Source organism: Ammodytes marinus, assembly GCF_949987685.1.
Source record: "Ammodytes marinus genome assembly, chromosome: 15".
Lineage (NCBI taxonomy): Eukaryota > Metazoa > Chordata > Actinopteri > Uranoscopiformes > Ammodytidae > Ammodytes > Ammodytes marinus.
The window spans coordinates 20,847,908-20,875,607 of NC_137219.1; positions in this window are offsets into that span (position 1 = coordinate 20,847,908).

Sequence of the window (27,700 nt, forward strand, 5' to 3'; positions counted from 1 at the left end):
ACGGCTCTCTCTACATTAAAAACACTATCAGCGTGCAGCGGTTAAGCTAGCGGCTACTGTTCAACAAAAGGAGCATTAAGGCTACGGCTTCAAAGTAAAAGCATTTCACTGGCTAAACATTAATAGCATTTCACTGGACACACGTGAGTTGACTTTTATTTTGAAGTACGCCTAACAGGAAGGTATCCGCTCACGAAGCCCCGTCACTATCAGCAAGTCTTCTGTTTTTACGAGTTCAATGCGGTGAAATAAGAGGACAGAAAGCTTGTCTTTTACAATATTTGTAACCCCAAGCTTACACCAACCGCTTTATGAACGTTAGTGGCATTAATTTTCGGTTACAGTAAGGTTTTATGCATCAAATTGTACCGGAAGAGCTATCTACTAGGCTGTGTCACCGCTGACTATTGGCTTGGCATGGCTGCTACAGCGATTTCGGCCCGTTTCCTCTGAAAACTTGTGTACGGGTGAAGATGTCAGATAAATTGTGTCTGAACGGGTTTTTTTTTTAAACCAAAAACTGGAAAACTTTCACGTTTTCATCGTGTAAAGTGCCCCTCAGCCTTGACCTGTGAGTTAGGTTGATTTAACCTAGAAAGGTTTGTCCTGGGGGAATTAGCAGCATTAACAGTGAAACCACATGGTGCCTCTTGTCTGAAAGCTGTTGTCAGTGTTTTTGTTGTGTCTGGTCTTTTCATTCCACAGTTCCTTGAGGGTCATCTCTGTCTAAACCACCCTGTCTCAGGATTTTAAGATACTCCTGTGTGTGTGTGTGTGTGTGTGTGTGTGTGTGTGTGTGTGTGTGTGTGTGTGTGTGTGTGTGTGTGTGTGTGTGTGTGCACGTGCGTGTGTCTGTGTGTGTGTATGTGTGTGTGCGCTTTGGAGGATGAACTTAGCTCCCAGCAGGCACAGGGCGGTGGGGTTACACTGACTGTTCTCAGGTTGAGTGGCATTTTGTGGTGGTAAACAACTCTGCAAGCTGATTTCGCAGCAGACCGCAGCAACCATGGGTGTAAATAGGTTTAGATGAGGCAGTCTCAGCAAATATACGACTGCACAGAAAAAAAACCACATACACTTCATACTGGAAAATAGGTTTCAAAGTATGCACTGTCTTCAACTTGGAAAGGCCAGTCACCTCTTAAGGCCAGGACACACCAGTCCGACTACCAACCGTCGCCAGAAAATGTAGTCTGCCGATGCAGGCAGCTTCATTCTCCCCGACACCGTCAAAAAAATGCGAAGAACACACCGAGCCGACTATCGACTTGCCGTACGTTCTGCGCTTGCGCCGGATGACATTAAGTAGCTGTTATCATAAAGTAGGCTGTCATTATAATGGAGAGAATGCATGCTGCAGACACACACACACACACACACACACACACACACACACACACACACACACACACACACCTGTGGCCGCTCCTCGCCCAAACTACCTTGACTATTTCTGAAAACATGTAAAAATGTCATGCACGGACAATCTAATGCTATGTGCTGATTGTGTTTAGCCTAGATAACAATCCGAACATTCTCAGATTTTATCGATAGCTTCCTAAATCATGTTTGTAATAGTGAAACTAATATCTGTCATATCTGCTCCGCTGCCGTGGCAGAGCAGAGACGGGCGAGCCCTCCACCAATCAGATTGCTCCGGCTGAAAGACTGCCCGACGCCGATTGAACATGTTGAATCGTACCGACGACAGCTACGACGACCGACGTAACCGAACACACCAAACAGATTTGTGTCCCCACTCCCTCCAGACTCTCCGACCATGTCTGACGCCCGATTATTGGGCCGGTGTGTTCTGGCCTTTAATTGCATAATACAATGTGGACTTCACGAGGAACATTTATACTGGAGATTGTACGTCTATAACAGCCGGAATTAAGTTGGAGGAGAATCCATGAATATGAAAAAAAGTTATGATTGGTTGGTCGTCATACCATTACCATACAGTATATAAACATACCAATATATCATACCATATACATTATTTTGACACAGATGCTTTTCACTTCCACTATATACTCCTTAACATTCAACTGTTTCTATGTTACTTTTTAACATGGATGTAACTTGTCCATTATTGTGACTGAGACATTTCATGACCAAACTATGAAAAATGCAGGGTCAGTGGTTTGATTACCATTTCTTGGCACTAAATGTATTACATGTGCTCAGCAGTCTAGTCCCAATTCACAGCATTCATCCTGGTTTTCTTCTCTATTGACCGTCTATCATATTATCCCTTTGGAAGTATTTCAGTCAGTTGTTCACTTTGTGCTCTATAAAAAAAATAAATGGAATTGGTTGGTTTGGACATTTGACTGTAGAGCTCCCGGAGAGGATTGTTTCTTGATAACAAATGTAGCCAAAACTTTGTGTAAAAAGTGTCCAACTGTCGCAGAAGAGTAAGATAATCCTGTGAAATGATCCCGGGTCCTGTCACAGAGTACACAAAGCCAGTCTCCACTCCCTGTCAACGACTCTCTGTCATTGGCACTATGGGGGGCTAAGCTGAGTCACTCACTCACACACATACACACTCTCGAGCCACACACACACCAACTCACACACACACACACACACACACACACACACACACACACACACACACACACACACACACACACACACACACACACACACACACACACACACACACACACACACACACACACACACACACACACACACACACACACACACGTTCTCTCAGTTCACAGCTATCTGTTATGCTTGTTAGCCGGAGGACAAGCGAAGCTGAAGTCTGCCTACTTATCTATCCACTGCCTTTCTATATGTGTGTGTGGGTTTGTGTGCGTGTGTGTGCGTGTGCGTGCGTGCATGTGTGCGTGCGTGCGTGCGTGCCCTCTCTGAATGCAGAGTGAAGGCAGCTCCACAAGTGGTCTATCAGATTCCTCTTTTGCTTGAATTAAATAGTGGGTATCATAAAAAAGTATCATAAATAACAATTTGCGTGAGGGAGCTGCACAAGACATAAAGCATATTACATCCTCTATTCTCACAATCTCGGATCAGATAATATTTGGACATACAATTAAAACATTCCTGAAAAACTTCAAATGGGGAAAAAAAGTATAAAAACTTCAGGATTAGAAGAGATGGATGGACAGAGCCAACGGACATGCTTTCCATGTTGTGTTAACCGAACAGACTGACAACAAAATCACAGTATGAGCAAGTTTTCATGACAAGAAATTATGACATGGATGTTGTAAAACATAATGTGAATGCGGCAGGACGTTCTACAACTTCAGGTGTCGCCAAATAGGTAGGAGAAAGGCCAGACTGATCTGCATGAGATCAGGCTGTTCTCGACAGGCTATAGCTACTTTAGTTTTCGGATCCCATTTTTATTCTAAACTAAAACTCAAAGTGCGGACAAGGGGCCAACATCTGGACCCAATGGCCCATCAATCAAAACCCGACCATATGATGAATTAGTACAATATGTAGAAGTATGTTCTCTTGAGGGATTCAATGTATGGGACTGCAGCCGAGGTCAGCAGACAGACTGACTGTTTTGAATACTTTTGCAGATGTGTTTAGACTACCAGAGAAGAGATGGACAAGGCCATATCACTATCTGCATTGTCACAGGCAGAGAGGAACATGGAAAGCATGGCTCTGTTGTACACTGGCAATGAATAAGGAGACCTAAAATTGTCTGTGTATTGGAATGCATCTTCTTAAAAAAAAAAAAAAAAAATGTTTAAACTGTATCAGTAGCTGTGTATCTGTGTATCTGAATCTTATGGCAGTTGGGGCGGGACCTAATAAGCCTTTGGCTTCTCCTGCCACCCTTCGGACGATAACACAAAGTAATATGTATGAATATGCAAAGAGAAAATTGTGTATTGTGTGTAATTGTCCGGAAGAATAAAAAAATAAAATGTCTCCACATGTGTTCCATATTTGACATGAATGCAAGGTTGTGAATGCATGTGCAAGCCCCTCGTCAGCATATGTCTTTGTGTTTATATACTATGGTCCATTTTTAGTTTTCAACCTCCATCAGTCAATAATGATAATGGATTGGATTTATTTAGCGCTTTTCTCGCACTCAAAGCACTTAACAGGGTTCCAGGTTCCATTCATTCACACACAGTCATACCAGTGGTGGTAAGCTACGATAGTAGCCACAGCTGCCCTGAAAGAAGCATGGCTGCCATTTTGCGCCTACTGCCCCTCCGACCACCACCTCAAACATACAGCAATCATACACATTCACACGAGGCAAGGTGGGTGAAGTGTCTTGTCCAAGGACACAACAACCATGGCAGGGTGGGAATGGACTGTGCAGGAGGAGTGGGCATGACTTTATCCTCAAATGCCCTCTTACTGAATTATTTTGGAACAGTTGAAATAGAAAAAAGAAATGGGGGGGAAATAAACTGTAGTGTCACCACAGTCTCCCTGGCGGGCTGTAAAAGTGCTGAATTAAAATGCCAGAAAGAGTGGAAATAATAGTATAGAAGAAATGTAGACTCTCAGCAAATAGCAACTTGACTTATGACACCTGTAAAGTAATGTAATACTACTAAATATAAATAACAAACATTTAAATACATGTTGCAGAAAGAGAGAAAGAAAGAGAGTGTCCACCCTGGGTTCTCTCTCTCTCTCTCTGCAAGCACACACGTCCTTTGAAAAAGAGGCAAAGTAATTGTAGCCGGCAGTACAGGAATCTACAGGGGCTGAAGAATAAATGTAGTACTGCCTTCCTTCAGAGGATCACACACACACACACACACACACACACACACACACACACACACACACACACACACACACACACACACACACACACACACACACACACACACACACACACACACACACACACACACACACACACACACACACACACACACACACACACACCACCTTCCATGGCTCATCAGTTTACAGAATGCTGAGTGCTGCACTCTGCACAGTAATAAAGGATCATTTGCAATCATTTATTATCTCTTGCCTTCTCTCCGTGGACCAACATGTCGGCCTATTCATCTCTCTGCCTCCCTCGACCGTTTCTCTCCTTCTGTCTGTTTTTCATTCTCCCCATTGACCATTTACACCCAGAACTCCCATGTTGTTGTTGTTGTTTTTCTTCTTCTGGGAAACTTTTCTGTTCTCCATCACCCCTCCTCTCTACCATGTTCCATCTGTTTTGAGGGCGTGAATTGAGTTATATTAATGAAAGCGTGCACAGGACATTTGTTGAGTGGTCGCCTGCAGCCATGGGCTTATTGGAACAATGCTTCCTTTGCAAGGACAAAATGCTACTTACTGCTACAGTATACGTATGTAAATACACACGTCTGCTGGCAGTTTTGCCACATGACCTTAAAAGGTGATTTATGTTTCATAGTTATGTTTCCGACTTTTTTTCACTTCACTTATTCATAAAGGTATTTCTGCTGAATGCTTAAGTTGTCTTTCCGCATATCCCCTCTCAAGTTACCACACTTTGGATGGGGTCAGAGTGCAGGGTCAGTCGTAGTACAGCGCCCCTGGAGCAGTTTGGGGTTAAGTGTCTTGCTCAAGGACACAATGGTAGAGATGGTGGTCAACGTAGAGGTAACAGCCACTACTAGTTTTACCAGTAACACCCTCCTATCCGGTGCCAGCGTGCAAAACCAGCGACCTCATGGTAGCGACCTCATGGTTACTGGTCGGCCACCTTTCCTCTAGGCCACCCTACCACCCTGCTATGTTGTCAGTTTCAGCATAGACAGAAGCTGGACGAAAACCACTGCAGATGAGAGGTTGAACTGTTTAGATTATTGTGATAAAAAGTATTTTTTAGGTCGTTTGACATGTTTCATGGTACCATTAGTGCAGTTGGGAAGAAGCTAATAACATGGCTGATACAATAGACAAAAACAAACATTCTTACTAGGAGCAGTATTACTTTGCTAAAGTAGCAACATTTTATCTGACATTTAGTCCATTTGTTGTGGGTGGACATTTTTGTTGCAACTGATATATCTATCCATATAGTTTAACTGAGTTTGCCTATTTCAACCTCTGTGTGTGACTGGACTGGTTTGTTTGAACTTTTCAAAGATAATTTGGATAGAATGAATGAGGCCGTGTGCACAGGTATTATCATACTGAATAAAATAGAATATGTTGGAAATTCAACACCTATCCTAATGAATTCAATATAAAATATAAATTTCATTATAGTGGTGTCATTTTAATTTATTTCACTGCCTCTATCTATTTTATTGCATTTCTACTCTATATCTACTGCATTATATAGACTCTAACATAGGAAAAAAATATTTTACATTGCTGGATAACATAGCATTTGTCGATGCATTAATTTGAATAATCCTAAACCTAGTCGCCATATCAGAGTAATTCCGCTCTATTTAAATGTAAAGTATGAAGTTTCACTCCATCCATTAGCTACACTGCTTTGTACATAACAATTAAATTCCCACTCACTATCAGACGGAGTGAATTTTGTGCCCCCTCAGCCCCGAGTGAGGCTTAGATTTAAATGACTCTTTATTGTGTAGGTGTAATGGGCAGATAGATGGATTGAGGTACACCTGCATGCGCGCAGTGCTTCATTCACCTTAATCGTTGGAAGCCATGCATATTAAAGGCTTGGGGGGAAGAGAGACGGTTGACTACACGGTCCATTCCACTTTAATTGCCGATATGAATAGAGAGGGCTTTTTAGATAGAGAAATGATGGGAGAGTGAGAGAAGGGATTAGAATTTGAGATGGAAAAGGAGCAACAACAATTAGGCCAGAGTGGGAGTAGGAGGGGGGAAGAAAAGGGGGGGAGTGTCATCGTCTGCAGTGACCTCAGATGGCGTATTGCTGATGACAAACTTAATGGAGCCTCATTTCCCCGTTGCTGTTCACCTCACTGCACCTGTCTGGACCTTTCTCCCTCTCCGTCTCCACTCTACATCCCCCCATCTCTCCTCTCTCTCTCTCTCTCTCTCTCTGGGTCCTATAGTAATTATGTATGCTTGAAGGAGACTGATCATTCTGCCCAGTCACCGTGTTAACATTAATAAAACAGGGCTCTTCGGAAAACCATCTTCCCCCTCTCTCTCTCTATCGTCCTCTCTTCCGCCAGAGCAGCTGTTAATACACTGTCATTAAGACTAAACAATCTAAATGGACAGGCTGAATCCACTGCAGTTAATTTAGCTTGTGATGAATGTGGATTTAAAGCAATGAGAGCTCAGCCAGCGGTGAAGATTACAAATTCCATTTTCAAAGCGGTCAAATGAATACAGGCAGTGAGCCGGGATGAAGCATGGACATCAGTGCTAGGTGACACTCTACTTGAACTTTGGGTTCATTCACAACAGCAGAGTAAGAGCACGATTTAACTGATGAGGGCTTTTCAAAGAAAAAATCATTACCTCATAGTGGTGGAGAGGTTTGAGTGTCCCTATCAACCTGAGGGCTGTGTTGTCCGGTGGCCTGGTGCTCCTGGTAGGGTCTTCCTGTGGCAAAATGGTATCAGACAAGTGGCTGGACTAAGACATGGTTCAAAAAGACTATGGTACAACAAGGGGATGTATAATGTCACTTCTCTGTGGGTGAAGGAGACAGACATTTTGCAGTAGGTGTAGCACTACCACTACCTCTATGCATACTCTCCATTGTGGAACTGTACTCCTGGATAGGGATTGGACCCTAATGGTTTTACAAATTCATGCCGTTCTCCTTGTCATTCAGTCATGCTAGCAAATCAGAATTGGCCCCAATTGCAACTGCCTTAACCCATTGATGACTATGGCAATCTAGGATGCATGTCCTTAATGCCTGAGGGTTTTCTGAAAAAATAGTACGAATTGTCAAGTCTACCAAAACCTTAATATCTAAGCCTGTGTAGCACATAGAAACATGAAATGAAATACATTTAAAAGTTAAGGTTCACAGGTTTAATTTAAACATGCTCCCTTAGCGCTTACAAACCAACAAATATTTCTAAAAATCGTCAAAATTAGATGAATTAGAAAAATATTAAATATTGTTAATAAATAGATGCAATGTGTTGTGTGATTTTCGTCAGTAGCCTATAGTAGACCTTGATTCTGCGCACCAAACGCCACTAACTGTTCTGTCGCCGACATAGCTGGCGTATTTTTTTTATTATGTTTTATTTTTTTATTTTTTATTTTTTTGATTGACATGATTTTCGGCAAACCACACAACTTTTGGGTGGTCACGTGGTGTTAAAAAAATCAACAAAACCCACCTCATGTGTATTTGAACCAATGACAGTGCATTCTATGCTGGGAATGCCATGAAAATTAGATAAAGTAATAATGCTGCGCGATGCAGCATCAGGCAGGAGAGCCAATATGGCATCGCGCAGCAGCCGTCATCAATGGGTTAACGCCCACCAGCAACAATCAGGTGAAAAACACGTGGCAAACATTCACTTCATGGTGCGCAGAAATAGCCTGAAGCAGTGTTTGATGATTTAGGGAGCATGTTTGGGGTTTGAGACAGCAACATCGGAGGCAACACCACAAAACCTATAACATCACTGTAAAGAGCAGCACAGGCATGTATATGATCAGTGGACGGCCAAACATTCAAGTAGAAGTAGCCCAATCTAGTGAAGAAACTACTTTGATAGAGGTCTTTGCAACTGCAACATAATGTGACTCATGAAGGCACCGTGAGGTAACGAGCGCCATAACACACACTGACATGGTGTCTGTTCAAACTGTGACACAGTAAATATCAACCTGAAACTAGACTTAAGAACATTATATTTCAAACCAACTCGCATTTTCAGTCAGAAAAATCACGTTAAGACATTTTCCCCTAGATCGTTCAGTGCTAATTACGTGGAACTTTGCTTAACAGTCAATTCAGGACATCCAAAACCTGAAAGGGTTGGAGCTCATTGGAAACCTATTACAGTCAACTAACTTACATCACTCACATAATGAATGGTGGCATTTAGCGTCCACGGAGACTGCTTTAGCCCCCAGCAATATAGCTCAAGTACGCCTAAAGAAGGTTCTTTAACCTCTCAGCAGGACCAGGCGCTCCAATCAAAGAGCCATCAGCCCACTGAGGAGAAGCAGTTTTTTCACCGCTGGGATCCAGATGTCAGCAATTACTTTAAAGCGTATGGTTGAAGCTTCTGAAAAGGTCAGGGTGACAACATTACAACCCACCAGTGGTCCATTCTCAGTTCACCGATGTCGACACCTCACCCCTGGGTAGTCACATCTACCAGTCAGAGAAAAGGCCATGAAGGTGAACATCCTCATGCAGTGAGGGCTTTGATAATGAAGAGGAAATGTAGACAGGGGCAATGAAACTATGATTTCACCATATTCTCTATGAACAGATCCTTAGCATTTCAACCATACAGGAAGCTTAATCCAAACTATATGCCAACATCAACTATCTGTTATATTTGTTTTGCTGGTACTGTATTATTTGATTAAACTAAAATAACTCTTGGTGGCCAACCTCTGATCAAAGTTGTGTCTGGACTGTCTGCACTGGATCATTTTTAGCCCATTGCTTCCCCCCCTGTCTCTTTGCACAGTCATCTGTCAGTTCCACTTCTGGTTGAAATACTGCTGCTGCTTCCTATTAGGTCTGCCTTTTGTGGACAGCTGTGATATGTTTAAACCATCTAAACATATTTGGCAAAGTTGGACTTCCCAAACAGAGCTGGGTCCAGACAACTATCTTTTAAAAATGCACCTCCCTGCATTATCCATTGATGCAGTTTCCAAGTGGTGGTTGGTCATTCAGCTCCAATCGAGTAACTTATTCTGAACCTATTTATCAATGTGTGCAATTCATACAGTTCACCATATTGTCCAATGATGTACAGATGGAAGACTGCTACATGTAATAGCCCCATACTCCTACGCAATTCTGGTGTCTTTGCGAAAGATTGGACAGTTCAGCTTTGTAGCCTCCAGAAAATAAGTAAAATCTGGTTTGAATATTTATTTGACTAATATAAGATTACTTTTAGATAAATGACTTGATAAAACAGCAAATTACAGTAAAGCAAGGCCTATGAAACTCTGTATAAGGCAGTTTCAGCTCACACTGCAATGGACTTGCATTTGTACACAGTGACCTGACCTGTAGCATTTAATTTAAAAATAAGGGAGGAAGGAGTATTAGAAGGGATACATGTAAGAGAGAAACAACAGAGAGAAGCTATGGGGAAATACACAGATAATAAGTAAAGACGAGTGAGACAAAGAGAGACGACAGACTTCTGTGAAACTAAAGTGTTGCTCCACAGAGAAAAACTAACATAAAGTATACAGGCAGACTAACATGCACTTGCCAGCACATTTTTTAATGAGCCTCTCCGTGTGAACAGAGGAAAATATATTTAAACGTTGACAATTCCAAACACTTTACCCTGACACACAGTTATTCTTGTCACTGCTAAGCACTTGCAAACTGAATTTGCTGTGGTTGTCAAACACTTAGTCAGGTGCCAAAAGGTGGGTCAGAGGGAGACAGATTTGCCTCAGATTTGCTTTCTGAAGTTACTCAGAAAATTCACAGAATTCAGATGAAACATCTTAGTTGTTAGTTGGCTAGAGTGAAATTCATGCTTGGAAAGATCACCAACATTGTTTCTAACACAGTTTTAAAAGGGTAACAATGATAGATATAGCACATGTATTAGTCCTTTATAAAACAGTGGGTCATATCTATTATATTGCCTACACGTCTGACAGGAAGATGGTCTTTACTTTGCTGAGCAAACATAATTTCTTCCTGAAAACCACTCATATATTAGGGATTGTAATATGTAACGTTGCAAGCGGAGCAGTTCTTCGGATGAGAATATCGGTTGATTGGTTGGTCAGTTCACTGCTTTGGCCCACACTGAAATACCACTGCTACCATGGGATGGACTGCTGTGCTAGTCATTAAAGGCCTATTTCACCGGTGGGAATATGAAGGTGTATTGAATTCTGAGATCCTATGTAGTATAAATGTGCAAACATTTTTTTAAATTGGTTCATCCTAGCCTGAGAAAAGGCAGTAAGAGTGTTTTATGGTCTCACTGTCTAACCCTACATTTCTCTTTCTGTGATGTCACAGAAAGAGAAATGTAGGGTTAGACAGGCCTTTAAGTAATATGGGCCCTCTGAAATTTGGTGATAGTGACTATTCCATCATTGTCAGAACATTTCTGTATTTGTGTTTTAAGTCTAGACCACTGTTGGATGGATTGATGAAGTTTGTACATTTAGGGTCTCTGCAGTATACATTGTAATCTAAATTAGTTGAATTCATTGTCCAATACTTATGACCTGCAAAATAATTTGCCGGTTTAATGCTAATTATCAAAGGTTAACATTGAATTGTCATAGTCCAATCAAACATTCAGTTTAACCCCCCCCCCCCCCCCCCCAAATTACATAGTTAAAGGGATTTAGTGAATTTGGGTTGCCAGGGCCTTTAAGTTCAAGCGCTACTGTCCATGAGCACACTCATGTTTCCAAGTAACTCAGTAATCAGTTATTTAGTGGATATGTTTGTACAAAGCAACAATTTCCTCCAAACCTCTCCGAGAAACTGTTTCAAAACTGCTCTGCCTCTTTGTTAACATTTCTTAAACAGTTCCCAGTATACTTTCTCTTCATCTTTCGCTCAGCAAAATAAACACACCACTACAATGGAAGATGAATGATAATCCCAGCAGCAGTAATCGTACAAATAACCTGACAATACAAGCAATTCTGCTTCAAAGTCTGTAATGACTCATGCCAGCCAATAGTAGCTTTTCAGAAATGCATTGAAAACAGGAAGTGGCACTCAGGTGTGGTTGAGGCAGAAAGAAAAATGAAAGGAACAAGATATTGTCATGTCTATTCAAAAGGGAAATAGATTGGGTTTGTATTGTCCAATATCACAGAATGTCCTTGGTGTATCTGTAGGAGTTGATAGGACTGTGGATCGATACAAGTGACTCATCCATCACTTGGTCAGGAGCTTAGATTTGTTTGCTTGTGTAATTCACGTTTCAGTCCACATTCAACCCAGATGAGTTCAAGTTCAGTTTTCCCACTCATCAACAAAACAATTTCAATCTTGGATCATGTGTCCATGGCGCTTTGTTCGTTGGGTGGAGGTCTTCTATTTTTTCCACTCAACCAGACTGTCAAGACAAACAGTCAAACGAGTAGTCCTGTAACCTCATCTCTCTTTACATCCCACGTGATCAAAGCATGCATGATTCATTGAGTGACATAACAGTTCATATTACAGATGGGACTAAACAACGGCTAATGCCATCCGCCACATGCAGGTTAAACTGACTGTGTGTCCGTTGGAACTGGTGCGATATAAATATGAACTAATTGTAGTGCCTGCTATAACACATGTTGTAAGAAAAGCCGTCCCAGTGTAGTTCTTATAGTGATATGCAATAGTATACTTCTGCACGTATCTAAATTGTGGGACCGTCACTCAGCAAGGTGAGTACCCTGCCAAATATGTGTCTCGACAATTTGACTATCTAGGGCTAGCAGGAAAAACTTATCATGACTGTAACAGTGAGGCAGCTTGTGTCGTTACTTGAATTTAAAAAAGGGAAAATAATATCTGTGCTCCTTGGGCTTTGATTCAGGGCCGCTCAAGCTCTCCACTGGGTCCTCTAATGATGACAATAACAGCAGCACATTTCAATGGGCTTGGAACGCTTTAGAGAGGCTCTGTTTCCTCAAACAGGGTTCTGGGCTCAGCAAAACTGGGGAATCTATGATGTGCATAATCAATCAGCCTTTTGCTCTCACTGAAGTGCCCCGTTAAGGATTCAAAGACAGGGGAATTAAAGCGTGATTATAGTTTATCTGAAGACCCCACTGAGGCTTGGAGGTTTTATGAAAATGCACACTCTTCTGGAAAAGTGGCGCTTTCATAATCCTTCTCATTTATTTGTAATGATGCTGCATTGTAGGTGTTGTGATGGATTAATCTTAGGTCTGCATATTTGGTCCTCGTTCTTTCTTTAGGTCTCTACTCCGTTTGTGATTTAATTTAATATTCTTTCCTTCTTCTGCCCTCTTTAATGTGCTCACCCTCCTGGCCTCAATCCCCCGTAAACATTGAAAACCCAACATTTTTGAATGATCACAGAAGGTCTCACAGCTGGTTTTATGTCGCTTAAAGCCTTTTAGCCAACAGCATGGAATCACAACACAAGGCTTGTTGTCAGCATTGGGCACCAGAAGGCATGGCCTGTTGTTGAAATGTGTTGGGGCTGGGACCAACTCTAGAGGCTCCTTTTGGCACCACAGTTGGCAGGGTGTGCTGTTAGGGAGTGGGGGCAGGACACTCAGAGTGGTTCTTAAGCACTACATGGGGATTCAATAATTAGCGTGGTTAGAGGGCATGGAATTGCCTGTCGGAGGGCGCGACTGGACCCAATTGCTAGGGGAAGGCATGTTGGTCCTATGGTGGTGGCTTCGGTGCTGTCTGCTGTAGACAAATCACAGGAGGTTTGACCTGTTGGCACCAAGGGTCTGCAAACAGTGAACTATCGTGGCCAAATATATTACATACCATATTTTTTATTCCCCTTTAAGATTGGTGGAACACCAGTAAATCCATTCAAGTCTCTACCACTGTCGGTGTCTGCTACTTGTTTATGGTTTTAATGTGTTCTAGTTAAGTATGCACCACTTTTACTGGAGGGAACATAATACCATCCATCTGGTACCATTAGGGAGATCAATTCAGTATGCTTTGATTTTATTTTTAAAGAAGCTGACAGCTTGTACAACATACTTGCAATGTGGTTTTAACAAGTCAACTGTCTGTAAATATAGTCTGTAAGTGTACTTAGTAGCATTATTATCAGTTATCACATTCATAGTTGTTTTGTGTTCTGGGATAGTTTATACAGGACATTTACTTACTGCATAAAACAATTTATCCTCATAAATCAAAATGATACTTACGAAGCACCATTGTTTTTCTATCACTTTCCGTTGATGGGAAACGTGTCATGCACACTATCTGTGAGATCATGTTTATGAGCATGGTAATTTGATGCCACACTCAGCTCATAAAGGGACATCCAGGTTGTCATAACAAGTGCCCACCAGGTTGCATTTTTTAAATTGAGCTCCACGGTTAAATTAAAACGTTAATTAAAATCACGGCTGTCCAATTAACAGGTTATGGCACAAACAATGGGTGCAACACGTTTGTCAGCATACAACTGCACCATGAAAGTAATGAGTTTGGCAAAGAAGAGGGTTACATATTAAAAGGTTATGAAAAGTTTCAAGGTGTTAAATGTGTTGCACCTCCAGCAATCTGGCTCCCATCGCTGCACATAGCAATTTGTGCTGCTGGGGGAAATTAAAAGTGAATCACACCATACACACAATACTAAAAGAAAAAAAAACAGTCCAGTGGTGTTGATGGCTCAGCAGATTACAGCGCGCGCACACACAGACACACAAACAATATGGAGTATGTACAAGCATTTTATGGATGGCAACATGTGGAAAGCTGCAAATTCAAAGTTTATTAAACTTTTAATTAAAACCATTTTTAACAAGCAGCGGTCACTGGGTATTTCAGATTTCCAAAATTCCATCTTGGTGTAATGTCATATAAGAAATGCTATAAATCAAGCTAAGTCTATTAGTCCATCTATCCATCACAAATTAAGTCTCAAGTGATAGCATAGACTCCACTGATGAGATCCTGACACAACTAGCATGGAGGATGTGTCTTCATATTGAATTCCAGAGTCTAAAATATAATGCTGAAATGCATAATAGTCAAAATAGGGCTATGTATTACTCCCAAAATAGAAAGAAAAAATAACATTCAATGTTTCAACAATTGATGTGGGTCATGTAAACCAAGCGTCTCAAACTATTCACTTTGACGGTCTATTGAACACACACCAAGATGTCAGTTTTTATATCTTACCATGTACAGACAATGACACGTTTTCAAACTGTTTTACAACCAACTAAATGCAGTCGGCGTATTGTGTTGTGCAACCTTTACCATGACCTGATGCTATGACACACACACACACACACAAACACATGTATGGCATATTAGTGTGCAGGACACATTGGTCAGCTAATCAGATCCATCAATTACTTCCTGTTTCTCTACTTCCCTCCCACCCCCTGGCTGACTGTCTGACATGGGGGCCGCAGTGGTGGGTTGAAATGTCACCTTCATTAAGCTGATCCACAATCAATAGCCGGGCTCTGATGAGGTCCCACAGCGGCTAGTCATGCAGCAGAGGTCAATACAGGGGGGAGAAGACACAGGCAGAGTTGTCACTTTATCTTACTAAAAAACACAATGTTGTTTGCAAAGGAAAAATAAAATCGATTTAAACAAAATCGGCATGGACAAGTATACATCTACAAAGGCACTCTAAAGAGGCATGGCTAATAATACATAAGGATCTGTTTTTTTCTCACAGCCTAGTCCCAGGTATTCTTAATAAAAGGGCCTTCATAACTGCCTCACACTGATATTATTCTGAATGAGTTTGATCAAATTGATGTTCAAGTAGCCTATCTATTCATACTTAACTTTGTCTTGTGAGTACATTGGAAACAAGGTATGGAAAGTGTTCAAGCTATTTTCTTTCAACTGATCTGATCACCCAGAGTGTAGATAGTCAGTCATAGGACACAGTGTTCCAATTGATAAGGCATATTTCATGAATCAAGACTGCTATCATCCACATTACTTTTTGACTAAAAAGTAAAGTAACTTTTGTTGTGATAGATTATCACATTTAAACCATTGCACTCAATTTAAAACACATTTCCCCTGCCTTGCCTACCAATAGCATTACTCCCAACGGCACCGTCTGAAAGGAGTGCTGCCACTGAATGCAGAAGAAAACCTATAAAGTAGTTAAAACTTTTTGAAAAAAGAAACATTGAAGTGAAATTAATCTTGAAAGCTCTTCTGAAAGCTGTGTCATGTTGATCATATGCACCTCCTGTGCATGATGGCTGTGCCCTGATCTCACTCTGAATAAGACTAATCGAAATGTCTTCAACAAATTCAAAATGAGCGCTCAAGTGTGAAACAGGAGCCTATATGGGTAAATTGAAACAATAAGATATAGGAATGAATTTGCATTCTCAGCAGTCAGGATGCTCAAGCTGCGGGTGCGTTTATATTGTGTGTGTGAGTGTGCGTGTGAGTGTGTGTGTTTGTGTGTGTGTGTTTCATTTGATTTTCTCTCTATAGTATTTAGTGGTTGACAGGTTGACTTCCATCGATCCTATTACGACACTGTTTGCTCTGAACTGAACCTGCAGGTGCCTCGACTACAAACTAACAGATGATGCAGAATCTCTTCCTGGGCGGCATACAAAAACTCATGACACCTTTCCCTACATCTAGCTTGTATTTATTAAGAATCATGAAATACATTTGTCTTTTAATGCATTTAGATACATTTTACTATACAACATAATTCCTGATCCTCTAGCACCCTCATTAGTTCAAAATATTTGCCCAAAATTAATGACATCAGTCTCAGCTTTACTTTCTGTTTAGTCCTAATTAGCTAATGTCAGCATGCTAAAATGCTGAACTAAGATTTTAACATGGTTTTAACATCTGCTTGACAGCAGGATGCTAGCATAATCGTCGTGACAATACAAGCAGATATATTTTGGATCAAAACATAGTTATGGTACAGGTAGCACCATTGCAGACTCTCAGTATTGTAGCCTACACACCTATCTTAATGCCATATCCACTCGCCATATGTACATTTTTAAGGGTATTTGGTGGCTATACTATTTTTTTCCTCTCAACACTGGCCATTAAGAGATCCCTCTGTTAGGCAATGATTTAAAAAAATTGTAAATTTTTTTTGGAAGAGTTGCAAAAATACTACTTGCCTTGGAAAAATGCAAAGAACAAAGACAACCAGAACATCACTCAAACCAAAGAGAATGTATGAGGGATAACATAAAATATGTTTTAATCTACTGCACATTATAACTCTGGGGGAGCACATCACTAATTCAAAAGGCATCACTAAGTCTTCTGTGAAATTATTCAAAGAATGCCTTACTAACTCAACCAGCATTACAAAGCTTCTGAAAATGCAGTGTGTGGAAGCTGAAGTGTGAACAATTAGCTTTGTTCTTTTCTTCTATCCCTTTACCTAAGCATTTACATTCTCTCCATTGTGTTACACATGACTGGGGACTGCTCATTCAACATGATGCAAGATAAAGCATTTTGGAGCAGCTGTGCATTGCCCTGCATTATAGTTTATGTGTTTCAAGAGGTACCCTCAGTGATCATTTTCAATCCACAAAGGCAGGTAGATTGTGTGTGTGTGTGTGTGTGTGTGTGTGTGTGTGTGTGTGTGTGTGTGTGTGTGTGTGTGTGTGTGTGTGTGTGTGTGTGTGTGTGTGTGTGTGTGTGTGTGTGTGTGTGTGTGTGTGTGTGTGTGTGTGTGTGTGTATCATACCCTACATATGGCAGTAACAGTTGCCTGCAGAGGTGGTTAGTTTTCTCTTGGTGAGCTGGACAGTTCTTGTGGGTCCAATGAAAACCTATGTGGTGGAAGAAATCTGCCGCTCGGTGGGCGTAGATGGGATTCAGTATACCCTTCCAGCTGCCTAATGATATTCATAATGGGGTCAGTGAAGGTTTACCTAAATAATTGCACTGAAAAAAGGAGTGTTCACCACACACACTGGGGCTTTGGTTGAACCGTTAGCTGGAGAAGCTAAATACTTAGTTTACAGATTTCTAATAAAAGCCAACCAACTGAAAGACCCATCCCACCATGAGCATCATACTGTACGTGCCCTCAGGTAGATGCTTTGGGTCCATCATATCATGGACAGACAGACTTGAGAACCGTTTCTACCTCGGAACCATAAAATAAGTTAACAAATGCCAAATGCTGACTGTTTGCGACCTCGGTAAACAGTACTATAATGCTTGAAGTTACATTTATAGAACACTGACAGTTGACAACTGCATTTAGTCAACTGTCTGAATCCAACAAATTGGCATAAAACCCATCCATTTACATTTGGCGACATATTCAGTTAGAGTAGAGATGTTTTAATTTCCAGAAATGTTGGTTTGTTGACAAATAACTTCAAAATCCATTCAACCCAAGCTGTAGTTACTTTGTGTTAAGTGCTTGTTAGCAAATGATAGCTACTGTAACACACTTACCTGACATGGTTAAATGTGGTAAACATTATGCCTGCTTAGCAATCAGCATGTCAACAATGTCACTGTGAGGATGTTAGCATGCAGCAAGTGTGCATTTAGCTTAAAGCCCTACATAAGTACAGTCTGCCTTTATGGCCATATCTCTAAAGGCCTCTACATTTCCCATCATTCCATTACAGCAGACTGCTGACCTCAGCTATTCTCTACCTTATATTCTGCACCCTGTGTGCTTGTGTGTGCGTATTCCTGTTATCTCCCCCGCAGTAATAACAGCTCTTTGGCCCCGAACAGAAGCCAAGATGTAAGAGCAAAGCTATTATTGCCAACACAACAGACATATTTTATCTTGTGTGTGTGTGTGTATGTGTGTGTGTTTGTGTCTTTTGCCTACAGTTACATCTTGTTTATCACCGATAAATTCACGTACCCAAAACCCCTTATACACAAGCACATACACTCACTTATATCCATGCAATTACTCACCCACACTGACTTCAGAAGAATTCACTAAGGTAATGAAGTATCTGCCTTTCTCAGCAGTGCAGGTATTTCATGTGCAAAGAAAAAGCTAAATAATGATGGACTTGGTATGTCGGTACTGATTGCTCTACACTTGACGTCCCCCCCCCCCACCCCTCCTCCAGGTTTCCACAGCAACAACTGCTTTTTCTTTAGAAAGTCTGAACTTTTTCAACATTGAAAGCAGTGGAGCTCTTTAGGCGGTATAGGAGGTATAAGGCAGTATACAACCCCCATGTCTCTTGTAGAATAATGTATCTCGATGGAAACATTCTCAACACAATTATCCACTTAAATCAAAACAGCATTATAGCTTTTAAAAGGCAGTCCCACGCGTCCAGTGAGAATGCAGTGCCTATCCATTCAGCCAGTCTTGATGTGCTTCCTGCTGCCGATCTACCACTCTTACTCACCCTGACTACTTATTGCATTTTGACCAAAAACAGATTTCATGGCAGCACAGAGGCAGATAATACTGTAGAACTGTAGTTGACGGGCATTTTTATTGTTTGATGCTCTACTCAGGGCCGGATCTAGGCATAGGCATTCTAGGCATGTGCCTAGGGCCCATTTCCACTAGGGGGCCCAGTGAGATTTTTTTTTTTTTTTTTTTTTTTTTTTTTTTAGTTTGTGTGTTTGATATTAACATCATATTATGCAAATGTAAGTTATCATACAAAAAAAGGAATACAATGTTTTGGTCTGGATAGTTAAAAGCCTAATAATTGAATCAGTTCATCCAAGGTTAACTTATCACTCATATTGCGTTTATTTTAAAAAATTGGAAATTGGGCTGCCATCAGTTGCCCATGCACTGTGTATACTGTAGTCTATAGCCTATTTCAGCCTCATCTGTGGAAAAAAAGATAGCTGGACAAGAGAGTTCTTCTGCTACGTTCCTCTCACTGCATTTAAATGCATTCATTAGCCTATATTACAGAAAAATATGTCCCGTAAAAGAAAAAGAGCACCAAGCCCATCGCAGAGGATACTGAATTATATTCTTTCTATATTCATATTTTTATGGAAAATCCATATATCTTTCTTCAATTGCTTTTAATTCTACTTCATTCGAGCCAGTATCTCCAAATTATTTGTTCACACAAAATTCCTCAGATTTAGCCTCTTAATTTCCCTCTCAAAGTGCACCAAATTCATGCATTTCACTTTAAAAAGATAAAAAAATCTCCCGGGGGGGCATACCCCCGGACCCCTCTAGGAAAGTCAGGATCTTGGCTGGCTACTATTTTCACTAAGGGTGTGTGAATGACATTTAACAATAGTCAATAATTTGCCCATGATAACATTGGAGAGGGGGGCCCTAATCAAATTCGGTTTAGGGCCTTATAAAGGCTTTGGCCGGCTCTGCTCCCTGGTTATTATTTTAGCCGTCAAACCAGAGTTTTTCTGTGCGGCAGCTCACACCGGCGATGTCTCACTGTGAATTTCGCCATTACCCACCACAGAGTTCCACGCCAGGTTTTACCAGGTGAATTGCTGCTTCGCACGCGCAAGGCTTTTGTGTTTAGATCAGGCTTGCACGAGCGTTTTAACTTTATGCTGAATAAAGCATTGCACTGCACTGCTTTTCATTCAGTTTGAAAAATTGCTCCCACACTGGACTCTGCACGCACCTTACAGAAATGCTCCTGCACTGAGCTCACGAACAGACGTGAACTTGCATATACGGTTACGTTTCTCTTTACTCCCGTTTACAAACGCGCAACTCTTAAACAAATGAATGAGCATAATACTCTTGTGGCAGTTCAAATGTATGTAGTTTTTTCACCAAATCGTGAAGTATCCGTTTGGAGGGGGCCCGAAAAAATGCGGTATGCCTAGTGTACTCTTTCCTCTTAATCCGGGCCTGGCTCTACTCCTGCTGTGAAACTTGTCACTATTGTAATATGCTGTAACTGTGAATCCAAACCTGACACAGTTGTCATGACTCATGGTATGGCAGCCTCTCCTTCTCCTCTGTTTGTGTTGTATGTTTTCCCTTGTCTGTCTGTCCCTCTTGTTCTCCCATTTGTCTGTCTCCCTGTTGGCATGTGGGCGCGGCGGCACTCCTGGGGCCTCTACGGATTCTCTTTATTGCATAGGACATTTCCTTTCCTAGCGAGATGACCCGGAAGTGCTCGGCGGGTAGGTGATTCAAATTCTCAAAATGCTTAGGAAAGGCATAGGAAAGGAGCCTCGATTCATCCTTTAACCCTCCTTTAGCATAGATAGGTTACTCCAGACCAACCTATGCGAAAGGAAAGGAGATAGTGGTATCCCATAATCCTTTACGGTGGCAATATTTAAAGCAATAAGCCACCGACGGAGTTTACCGACTCTACACGAATACGAACAAGAGGTACAACAGAAGAGAGGAGAAGAGAAGAGAAGAGAAGAGAGGAAGATTTAACTTGGCTAAAACAAAATACCTCCCCCCCCCCCCCATAAAGATAATAAAGAACTCATAAAAGACCAACATAATAGTTATTTTCGTAGCACATAATTTACACCATAAGAAAATAAAATGCCAACTTCACATTTAATGAAGATTACTGGGGGCAGTTCATTTCAACAACATAAGTGTAGCCTCTTTTTTTCCAACGGCCAGTTCGCTACGCCATTCAGCCGTCCAGTGTCCTGCCAGTCTGTTGCTGATCCCAGCCAGAAATAAACATTGTTCTAAACTGACTACCTGGGTATCTGTTTTGCTTTTGGGTCAATCCCGAGCTATCACAACAACAGTCACCCATCAAGTCTGCAGGGGGTGAGTGATTATACAAAGAAGACGGAGAGAAATAAGTGTGTGGTTGTGAATTTGTGTTGCAAAACCAAGGACCAAGATAACACAACATCCATCAAGAGAATGCCAATTTATACACAAGTGTTCATTTGTTTTATATCCGAGGATCTTCAGGGCTGTCACAAGTCTACATCGATGCACACTACACTTTGGTGAGGTAACATGGGAACAATTGAGCTGGGGCCTACATCACTGGAAGGCTTTCTACAGGCAATTCAATAAGATCCTAGTTTTGACTTTGAACTGTTGACAGGTTGCTGGGGGGAAGAAGTCAGCGCATTTAGTAACCTTTATCTGCTGTTCCTCCTTTATCATACTCTGTCTAATTCTTTATGCCATCTAATTGCTCCAGGGATGATTGAAGCATTTCCCTAACTTCCGTTAAGCCAAAGTTACAGCTGATATTCTGTTTAAATGAAAAACAAATTAGCATGTAGGTTTGTGTGTATGCTTGGTTTGCCCTTGAGCTTATGCTTCCCTTGAATACAGTGTGTGTGTGTGTGTGTGTGTGTGTGTGTGTGTGTGTGTGTGTGTGTGTGTGTGTGTGTGTGTGTGTGTGTGTGTGTTTGTGACTGTGTGTCAAAAAGAGACACCCAGTGACTCACTTTATTTAAATGTCACAGGGCTGACTGAGGTTAATGGATTGTCAAATTGTATTTAATTTATTTAAAAAATGAAGGTATCGCTGCCCTTAAGCCCAATATGTGACCAGTGGAGCGCTCAACTTGAAATCGCCACATGCACACAAAACGCACAATCCTTTTAAATATCACAGGAGGTCACAGGGTTTCTAATGTATCATTTAATACTTCATAAAGGGAATTTTTATGGAGTAAATGTACACATTATAACTATTTAAAAGGATTAAAATTTTAAATATATAAATACAATGTCATTAACTTTAATTGAGTCATATACAGTGTAGGAAATAAGTATTTGATCCCTCACTGATTTTGTAAGTTTGCCCACTTACAATGAAATGAACGGTTTTCATTTTAATGCTAGGTTTATTTTAACAGTGATAGACAGAATATCAAAAAGAAAATCCAGAAAATCACATAAAAAAAGATAGAAATTATTTTGCATTTCATTGAGTGAAATAAGTATTTGATCCCATATCAAAACATTGCTTAGTACTTGCTGGAGAAACCCTTGTTGGCAAGTACAGAGGTCATACGTGTCTTGTAGTTGGTGACCAGGTTTGCACACATATCTGGAGGATATTTGGACCACTCCTCTAGGCAGATCCTTTCCTAATCTTTAAGGTTTCGAGGCTGTCGCTTGAGCTTCAGTTCCCTCAACAGATCTATTGGATTAAGGTCCGGAGACTGACTATGCCACTCCATGACCTTAATGTGCTTCTTCTTGAGCCACTCCTTTGTTGCCCTTGCTGTATTTTTAGGGTCATTGACGTACTGGAAGACCCATCCACGACCCATTGTTACGGACCTGGCTGAGAGAAAGAGGTTGTCTCCTAGTATTTCATGGTACATGGCCCCATCCATAGTTCCCTCGATGCAGTGAATTCCACCTGTCCCCTTAGAAGAGAAACACCCCCAAAGCATAATGCTTCAACCTCCATGCTTGACTGTGGGGATGGTGTTCTTGGGGTCATAGTCAGAATTCCTCTTCCTCCAAGCATGGCGAGTCACTATGATACTAAAGAACTTGATTTTGTTCTAATTTGACCACATCACCTTCTCCCAAGCATTCTCTGAGTCGTTCAGGTGTTCATTGGCAAACTTCAGACGGTTCTGTACATGTCCCTTCTTGAGCAGGGGGACCTTACGGGCACTACAGGATTTCAATCCATTACGGCACGTGTGTTACCAATGGTTTTCTTGGTGATTGTGTTCCCAGCTGCCTTGGGATCATAAACGGGCTCCTCCCGTGTAGATCTGGGCTGAACCCTCACCTTTCTCATGATCATTGATACCCCACAAAGTGAGATCTTACATGGAGCCCCAGACCCAGGGAGATTGATGGTCATTTTGTGTTTCTTTCATTTTCGAATAATCGCACCAACAGTTGTCTCCTTCTCACCCAGCTTCTCGCCAATGGTGTTGTAGTCTATTCCGGCCTTGTGCAGGTCTACAATCTTGTCCCTGATGTCCTTAGACAGCTCTTTGGTCTTGCCCATGATGGAGATGTTGGAGTTTGATTTATTGACTCTGTGGACAGTTGTCTTTTATACAGGTAACAAGTTGAGACAGGTGTGTTTCATACAGGAAACTAGTTGAGATTAGGAATAATTTTTTAAAGTACGAGGATTAATCTGTGGGAGCCAGAATTCTTTATGGTTGGTAGGGGATCAAATACTTATTTCACTCAATGAAATGCAAAATAATTTCTATCTTTTTTTTGTGTGATTTTCTGGATTTTCTTTTTGATATTCTGTCTATCACTGTTAAAATAAACCTAGCTTTAAAATTATAGACAGCTCATTTCTTTGTAAGTGGGCAAATTTACAAAATCGATGAGGGATCAAATACTTATTTCCTCCACTGTATGATTTAAGGGTTCTTTTCCCTGTGGAAATTATATTGTGAGAGGATGTTCTCACCAGGACAACTATTCCACTTCTGCTTTTTATGAACTTTAACACCAACCATGTTGTCCACAGGCTTGACTGCCCTTTTGCATGTTTTTAATATGGGTCCAAAAGGGCATCTGTTCACGGTATTTAAACAACATCCATGGTCCCTAGCAACCGAACGACTTTGGCAATCCCTTGACTTCACAACTAGATTTCAGGAAATTAGATACCGATATGGTACATGAAGATGAACCCCAACAATTTAGAGCCACAACTAGTGCTGGTCTTGATATAATTAACAGAAATATAACACATATTCCATAAAAGTTCAATACAACTAAAACCACCCATCCACAAAGAGAGGGTGGTCCTTATTCACCTTAATAGCACGTTTCCAGCCCTCATTAAATAGAGGAATAATAAGAAGAAAATAAGCCAACCACTAGCAGGAATAAAGACTTGGCTGACAAGGCTTTTAGTCGGAGCGTAATAAATATACACAGAAGAAAATGCAGTGCAATCTGGCCAAGATGGCCAACAACACCACACATCTTTCAATAACTCAAACGATATCACCTGTTAGAACACACAAGTAAGAAATTAGAGTTGCAACCCAGTGTTGTTAATGGACCCTCGACAAGAACTCATTTAACATCTATCGTGATATTTATCGATATCAGCTAAAAATTACCATATTAATGATGATTTTGTCACTCCTATTATTCTTGGCCTTACTTGTGATTTGGGGTCATTACCAGCTGTGAGATACAACACCAGCCCCATAATAACGGTTTAAAAACCGCTAGTACAAACAGACACTGTAATATATATATATATTTTTTTACCTTTATTTATACAGGTATATCCCATTGAGACCACAGAGAGAGAGAGAGAGAGAGAGAGAGAGAGAGAGAGATCCTTAAGTTATTTATTAAAGTTAATAGATTTGATTTATGTTCTAACCCCACTCACTTTACAATCCAGCAACAAGGAATTATCCTCATGTAACACACACACACACACAGACTCTTGACCTTGTGACCTTAAACCAGCAGGCCTATAAATATACCCTCATGGGAATATTTTATCATGTGTACTCCCCCCGTCCCATATTTAATCTGACCTCTGACCTGACCTCTGTGGCTGATCAGTAGTGTGACACGTGTGAGGAATTGCAAACCAGGTAGCAGGTTACGTACACTCACTGTGCACACATACACACACTGAAACGTTTTGTTAGGGCAGTACATCTCTGTTCAAGTGATGGCATGGAGCAATGGAGCCAGTGCTCTAACTGGTGATTGTATTACCCTTATAGTCTTTAAGACATACAAAAACAATCTTTAAGATATTTCCTCAGTATATTTTACTGGTTAAATCAAGGGGAATCCCGGCACTCAACAAAAATATCATTGTATTATTTTTCTTAACCACATGCTGTTGCTGAACATAATGAAAATATTATACAAATGATACTGGTCTTAAATTTGAGCTGTTTGCTAAATCTCCACAGTTCCCTTTATTTTCCTCATTATATCATATCCATTTAAACTTCAACAGTTTGGGCCTCATATAGATTTTCGCAAACTCCAGGGGTTTATTGACTCCTACATGCCTTGAATCAATCAGTCAAATTCGCCAGACATGTCATTATATTGTGATTAAAGCAGATTATATGCTTATCAGTCCACATTCATCTATAGAAGAATATGAGTGATTCTTAGAGTACATGTATGTTGTCCAACGCTGCTGTAAACTGCATAGAAAGCTTCTCTATTGGTTCATTAAATTGATCAATGTGCAGCCTCTGATTTGAGTGCTTTGTCAGAGCGCCCACAGGCCACCCACTGTGTTCTCCTTAAAAAAAACATATGCAAATGACATGCCATATTACCAGGGCTCATTAATCCCTGGTTATCTCTTAAAAAAAGATTAAGATTAAGATGGGAGGTTTACATTAGTTGTGTTATATATTAACATTAAAACCAAAGTTATGCTGACTTCACCGCGACACACACATCGACATAAAGAGAGAAACGGCAAGACTTAAACAGAGAATGCATTGGTGGGAGAGAAAGGGAGAGAGAGAGTGAATGATAGTAAAGTGAGCCAGTTTATGAGAGAACAAAGCAAGAGACCAAAGCAAGATAGCAAATAATAGAACTGTATATGCTGATGTGTTCATGGTGGTTATGTTTTAAAGCAGAAATAAATAAACATGAAACCCAGAGCATATAATGCACTTTGGAGAACAGGGTTCAGGAGTTTTGAGTATCTTTTTCCACATAGAGCTATAGCCTGGAAATCCACACCTGCTTCTGGCAAATTTCTATTTGCTCAGTGTATTGGTCCGAGCACGAACCACTGGAGTTTATTAACTGTGTTGGAACATGTTGGAGCTACCAATAAAATCGTACTATCTGATATGGCCGGGCGTAACCGGAAGACGACAGTGCTGCGCTGTCAAAGTCGTGATAGTAAACAACAAAGATGGCTGCGGATACTCTGTTTGGAACTGCTTTGGCCTAGACACCTAACGATTTGGAAGACGCCACTCAAATATTTCATGAGCAAGAAAGATTAATTTTGACGACTGTTTAACCGACTGACTACGGCAAAAGTTTTATTTACCAGCTAGCCCCGCTGTTCGCTAAACAAACAGGGATGAAGACGTCACCTTGTGTATTGCTCTGATTGGTCATTGTGCTATCCACTAGCACAGTACCTCAGATGCAAATGGTAAAGATCAAAAAACTGATTTTTACTTTCCAGTTAATTACGAATAATTTTGTTTTTGTCGTTCCTGCTACATGTGACTGTTAGGTCGATGAGAGCTATATATTAGTCCATAACAACTCTTTGAAAATAAAGCTAAATCAATGCTGTTTCTTTGTAATATAAAACATCTCAAAACCCCCCTCAGCTTTCAAAACTGTTTCTCTTTGTTTTTAACCTTGAAGCTTTTTCTATTGCAAAAATCATCAAAAGGATTTTTCTCAGTTGGCGTATAAAGCTACGATAAAAGGACCATTTGAATCATGTTTTTCTAATTAATCTAAATTATAGTTTTGAAGTACACGACTGTGATAAATGCATAACCATTTAAAAGTTTGTAATTGGCCTTCCACAAAAGCTTGACTAAATACAGGCAGACACCTGAGTGGGCTTTTAGGTTGTAGAAATTCCACTTTACAAATAAAAGTTACTGTGTATGAAGGGTTTGTAAATGGAAAAGTAAATTATACAATGGTTTGACCACACTGACAGTCTAACGGGCAGAAAATACAGGTATAAATACAGGTTCCCATATAGCCTTATTTCACTGTTGTGGTTCAGTAATGATTAAGAGTCGCTGATGCTTTTCCTGTACTGGAAATTAATTCAAATTCGAACATCTTCATTGTCCCTTGTCATGTAAATGGCTAAATGGAAGTTTTGATACTTCCAAAATGTAAATAACACATTTATTACTTAAAATGTACAAGTTTTATCTATCTCAAAATAGTCATTATTGAAGAGAATGAGAAAACATGAATATAATGATGATTCCATACTTCTCAAAGACGATGCATATTTACAGTAAGCAATCACACTCAAAGCT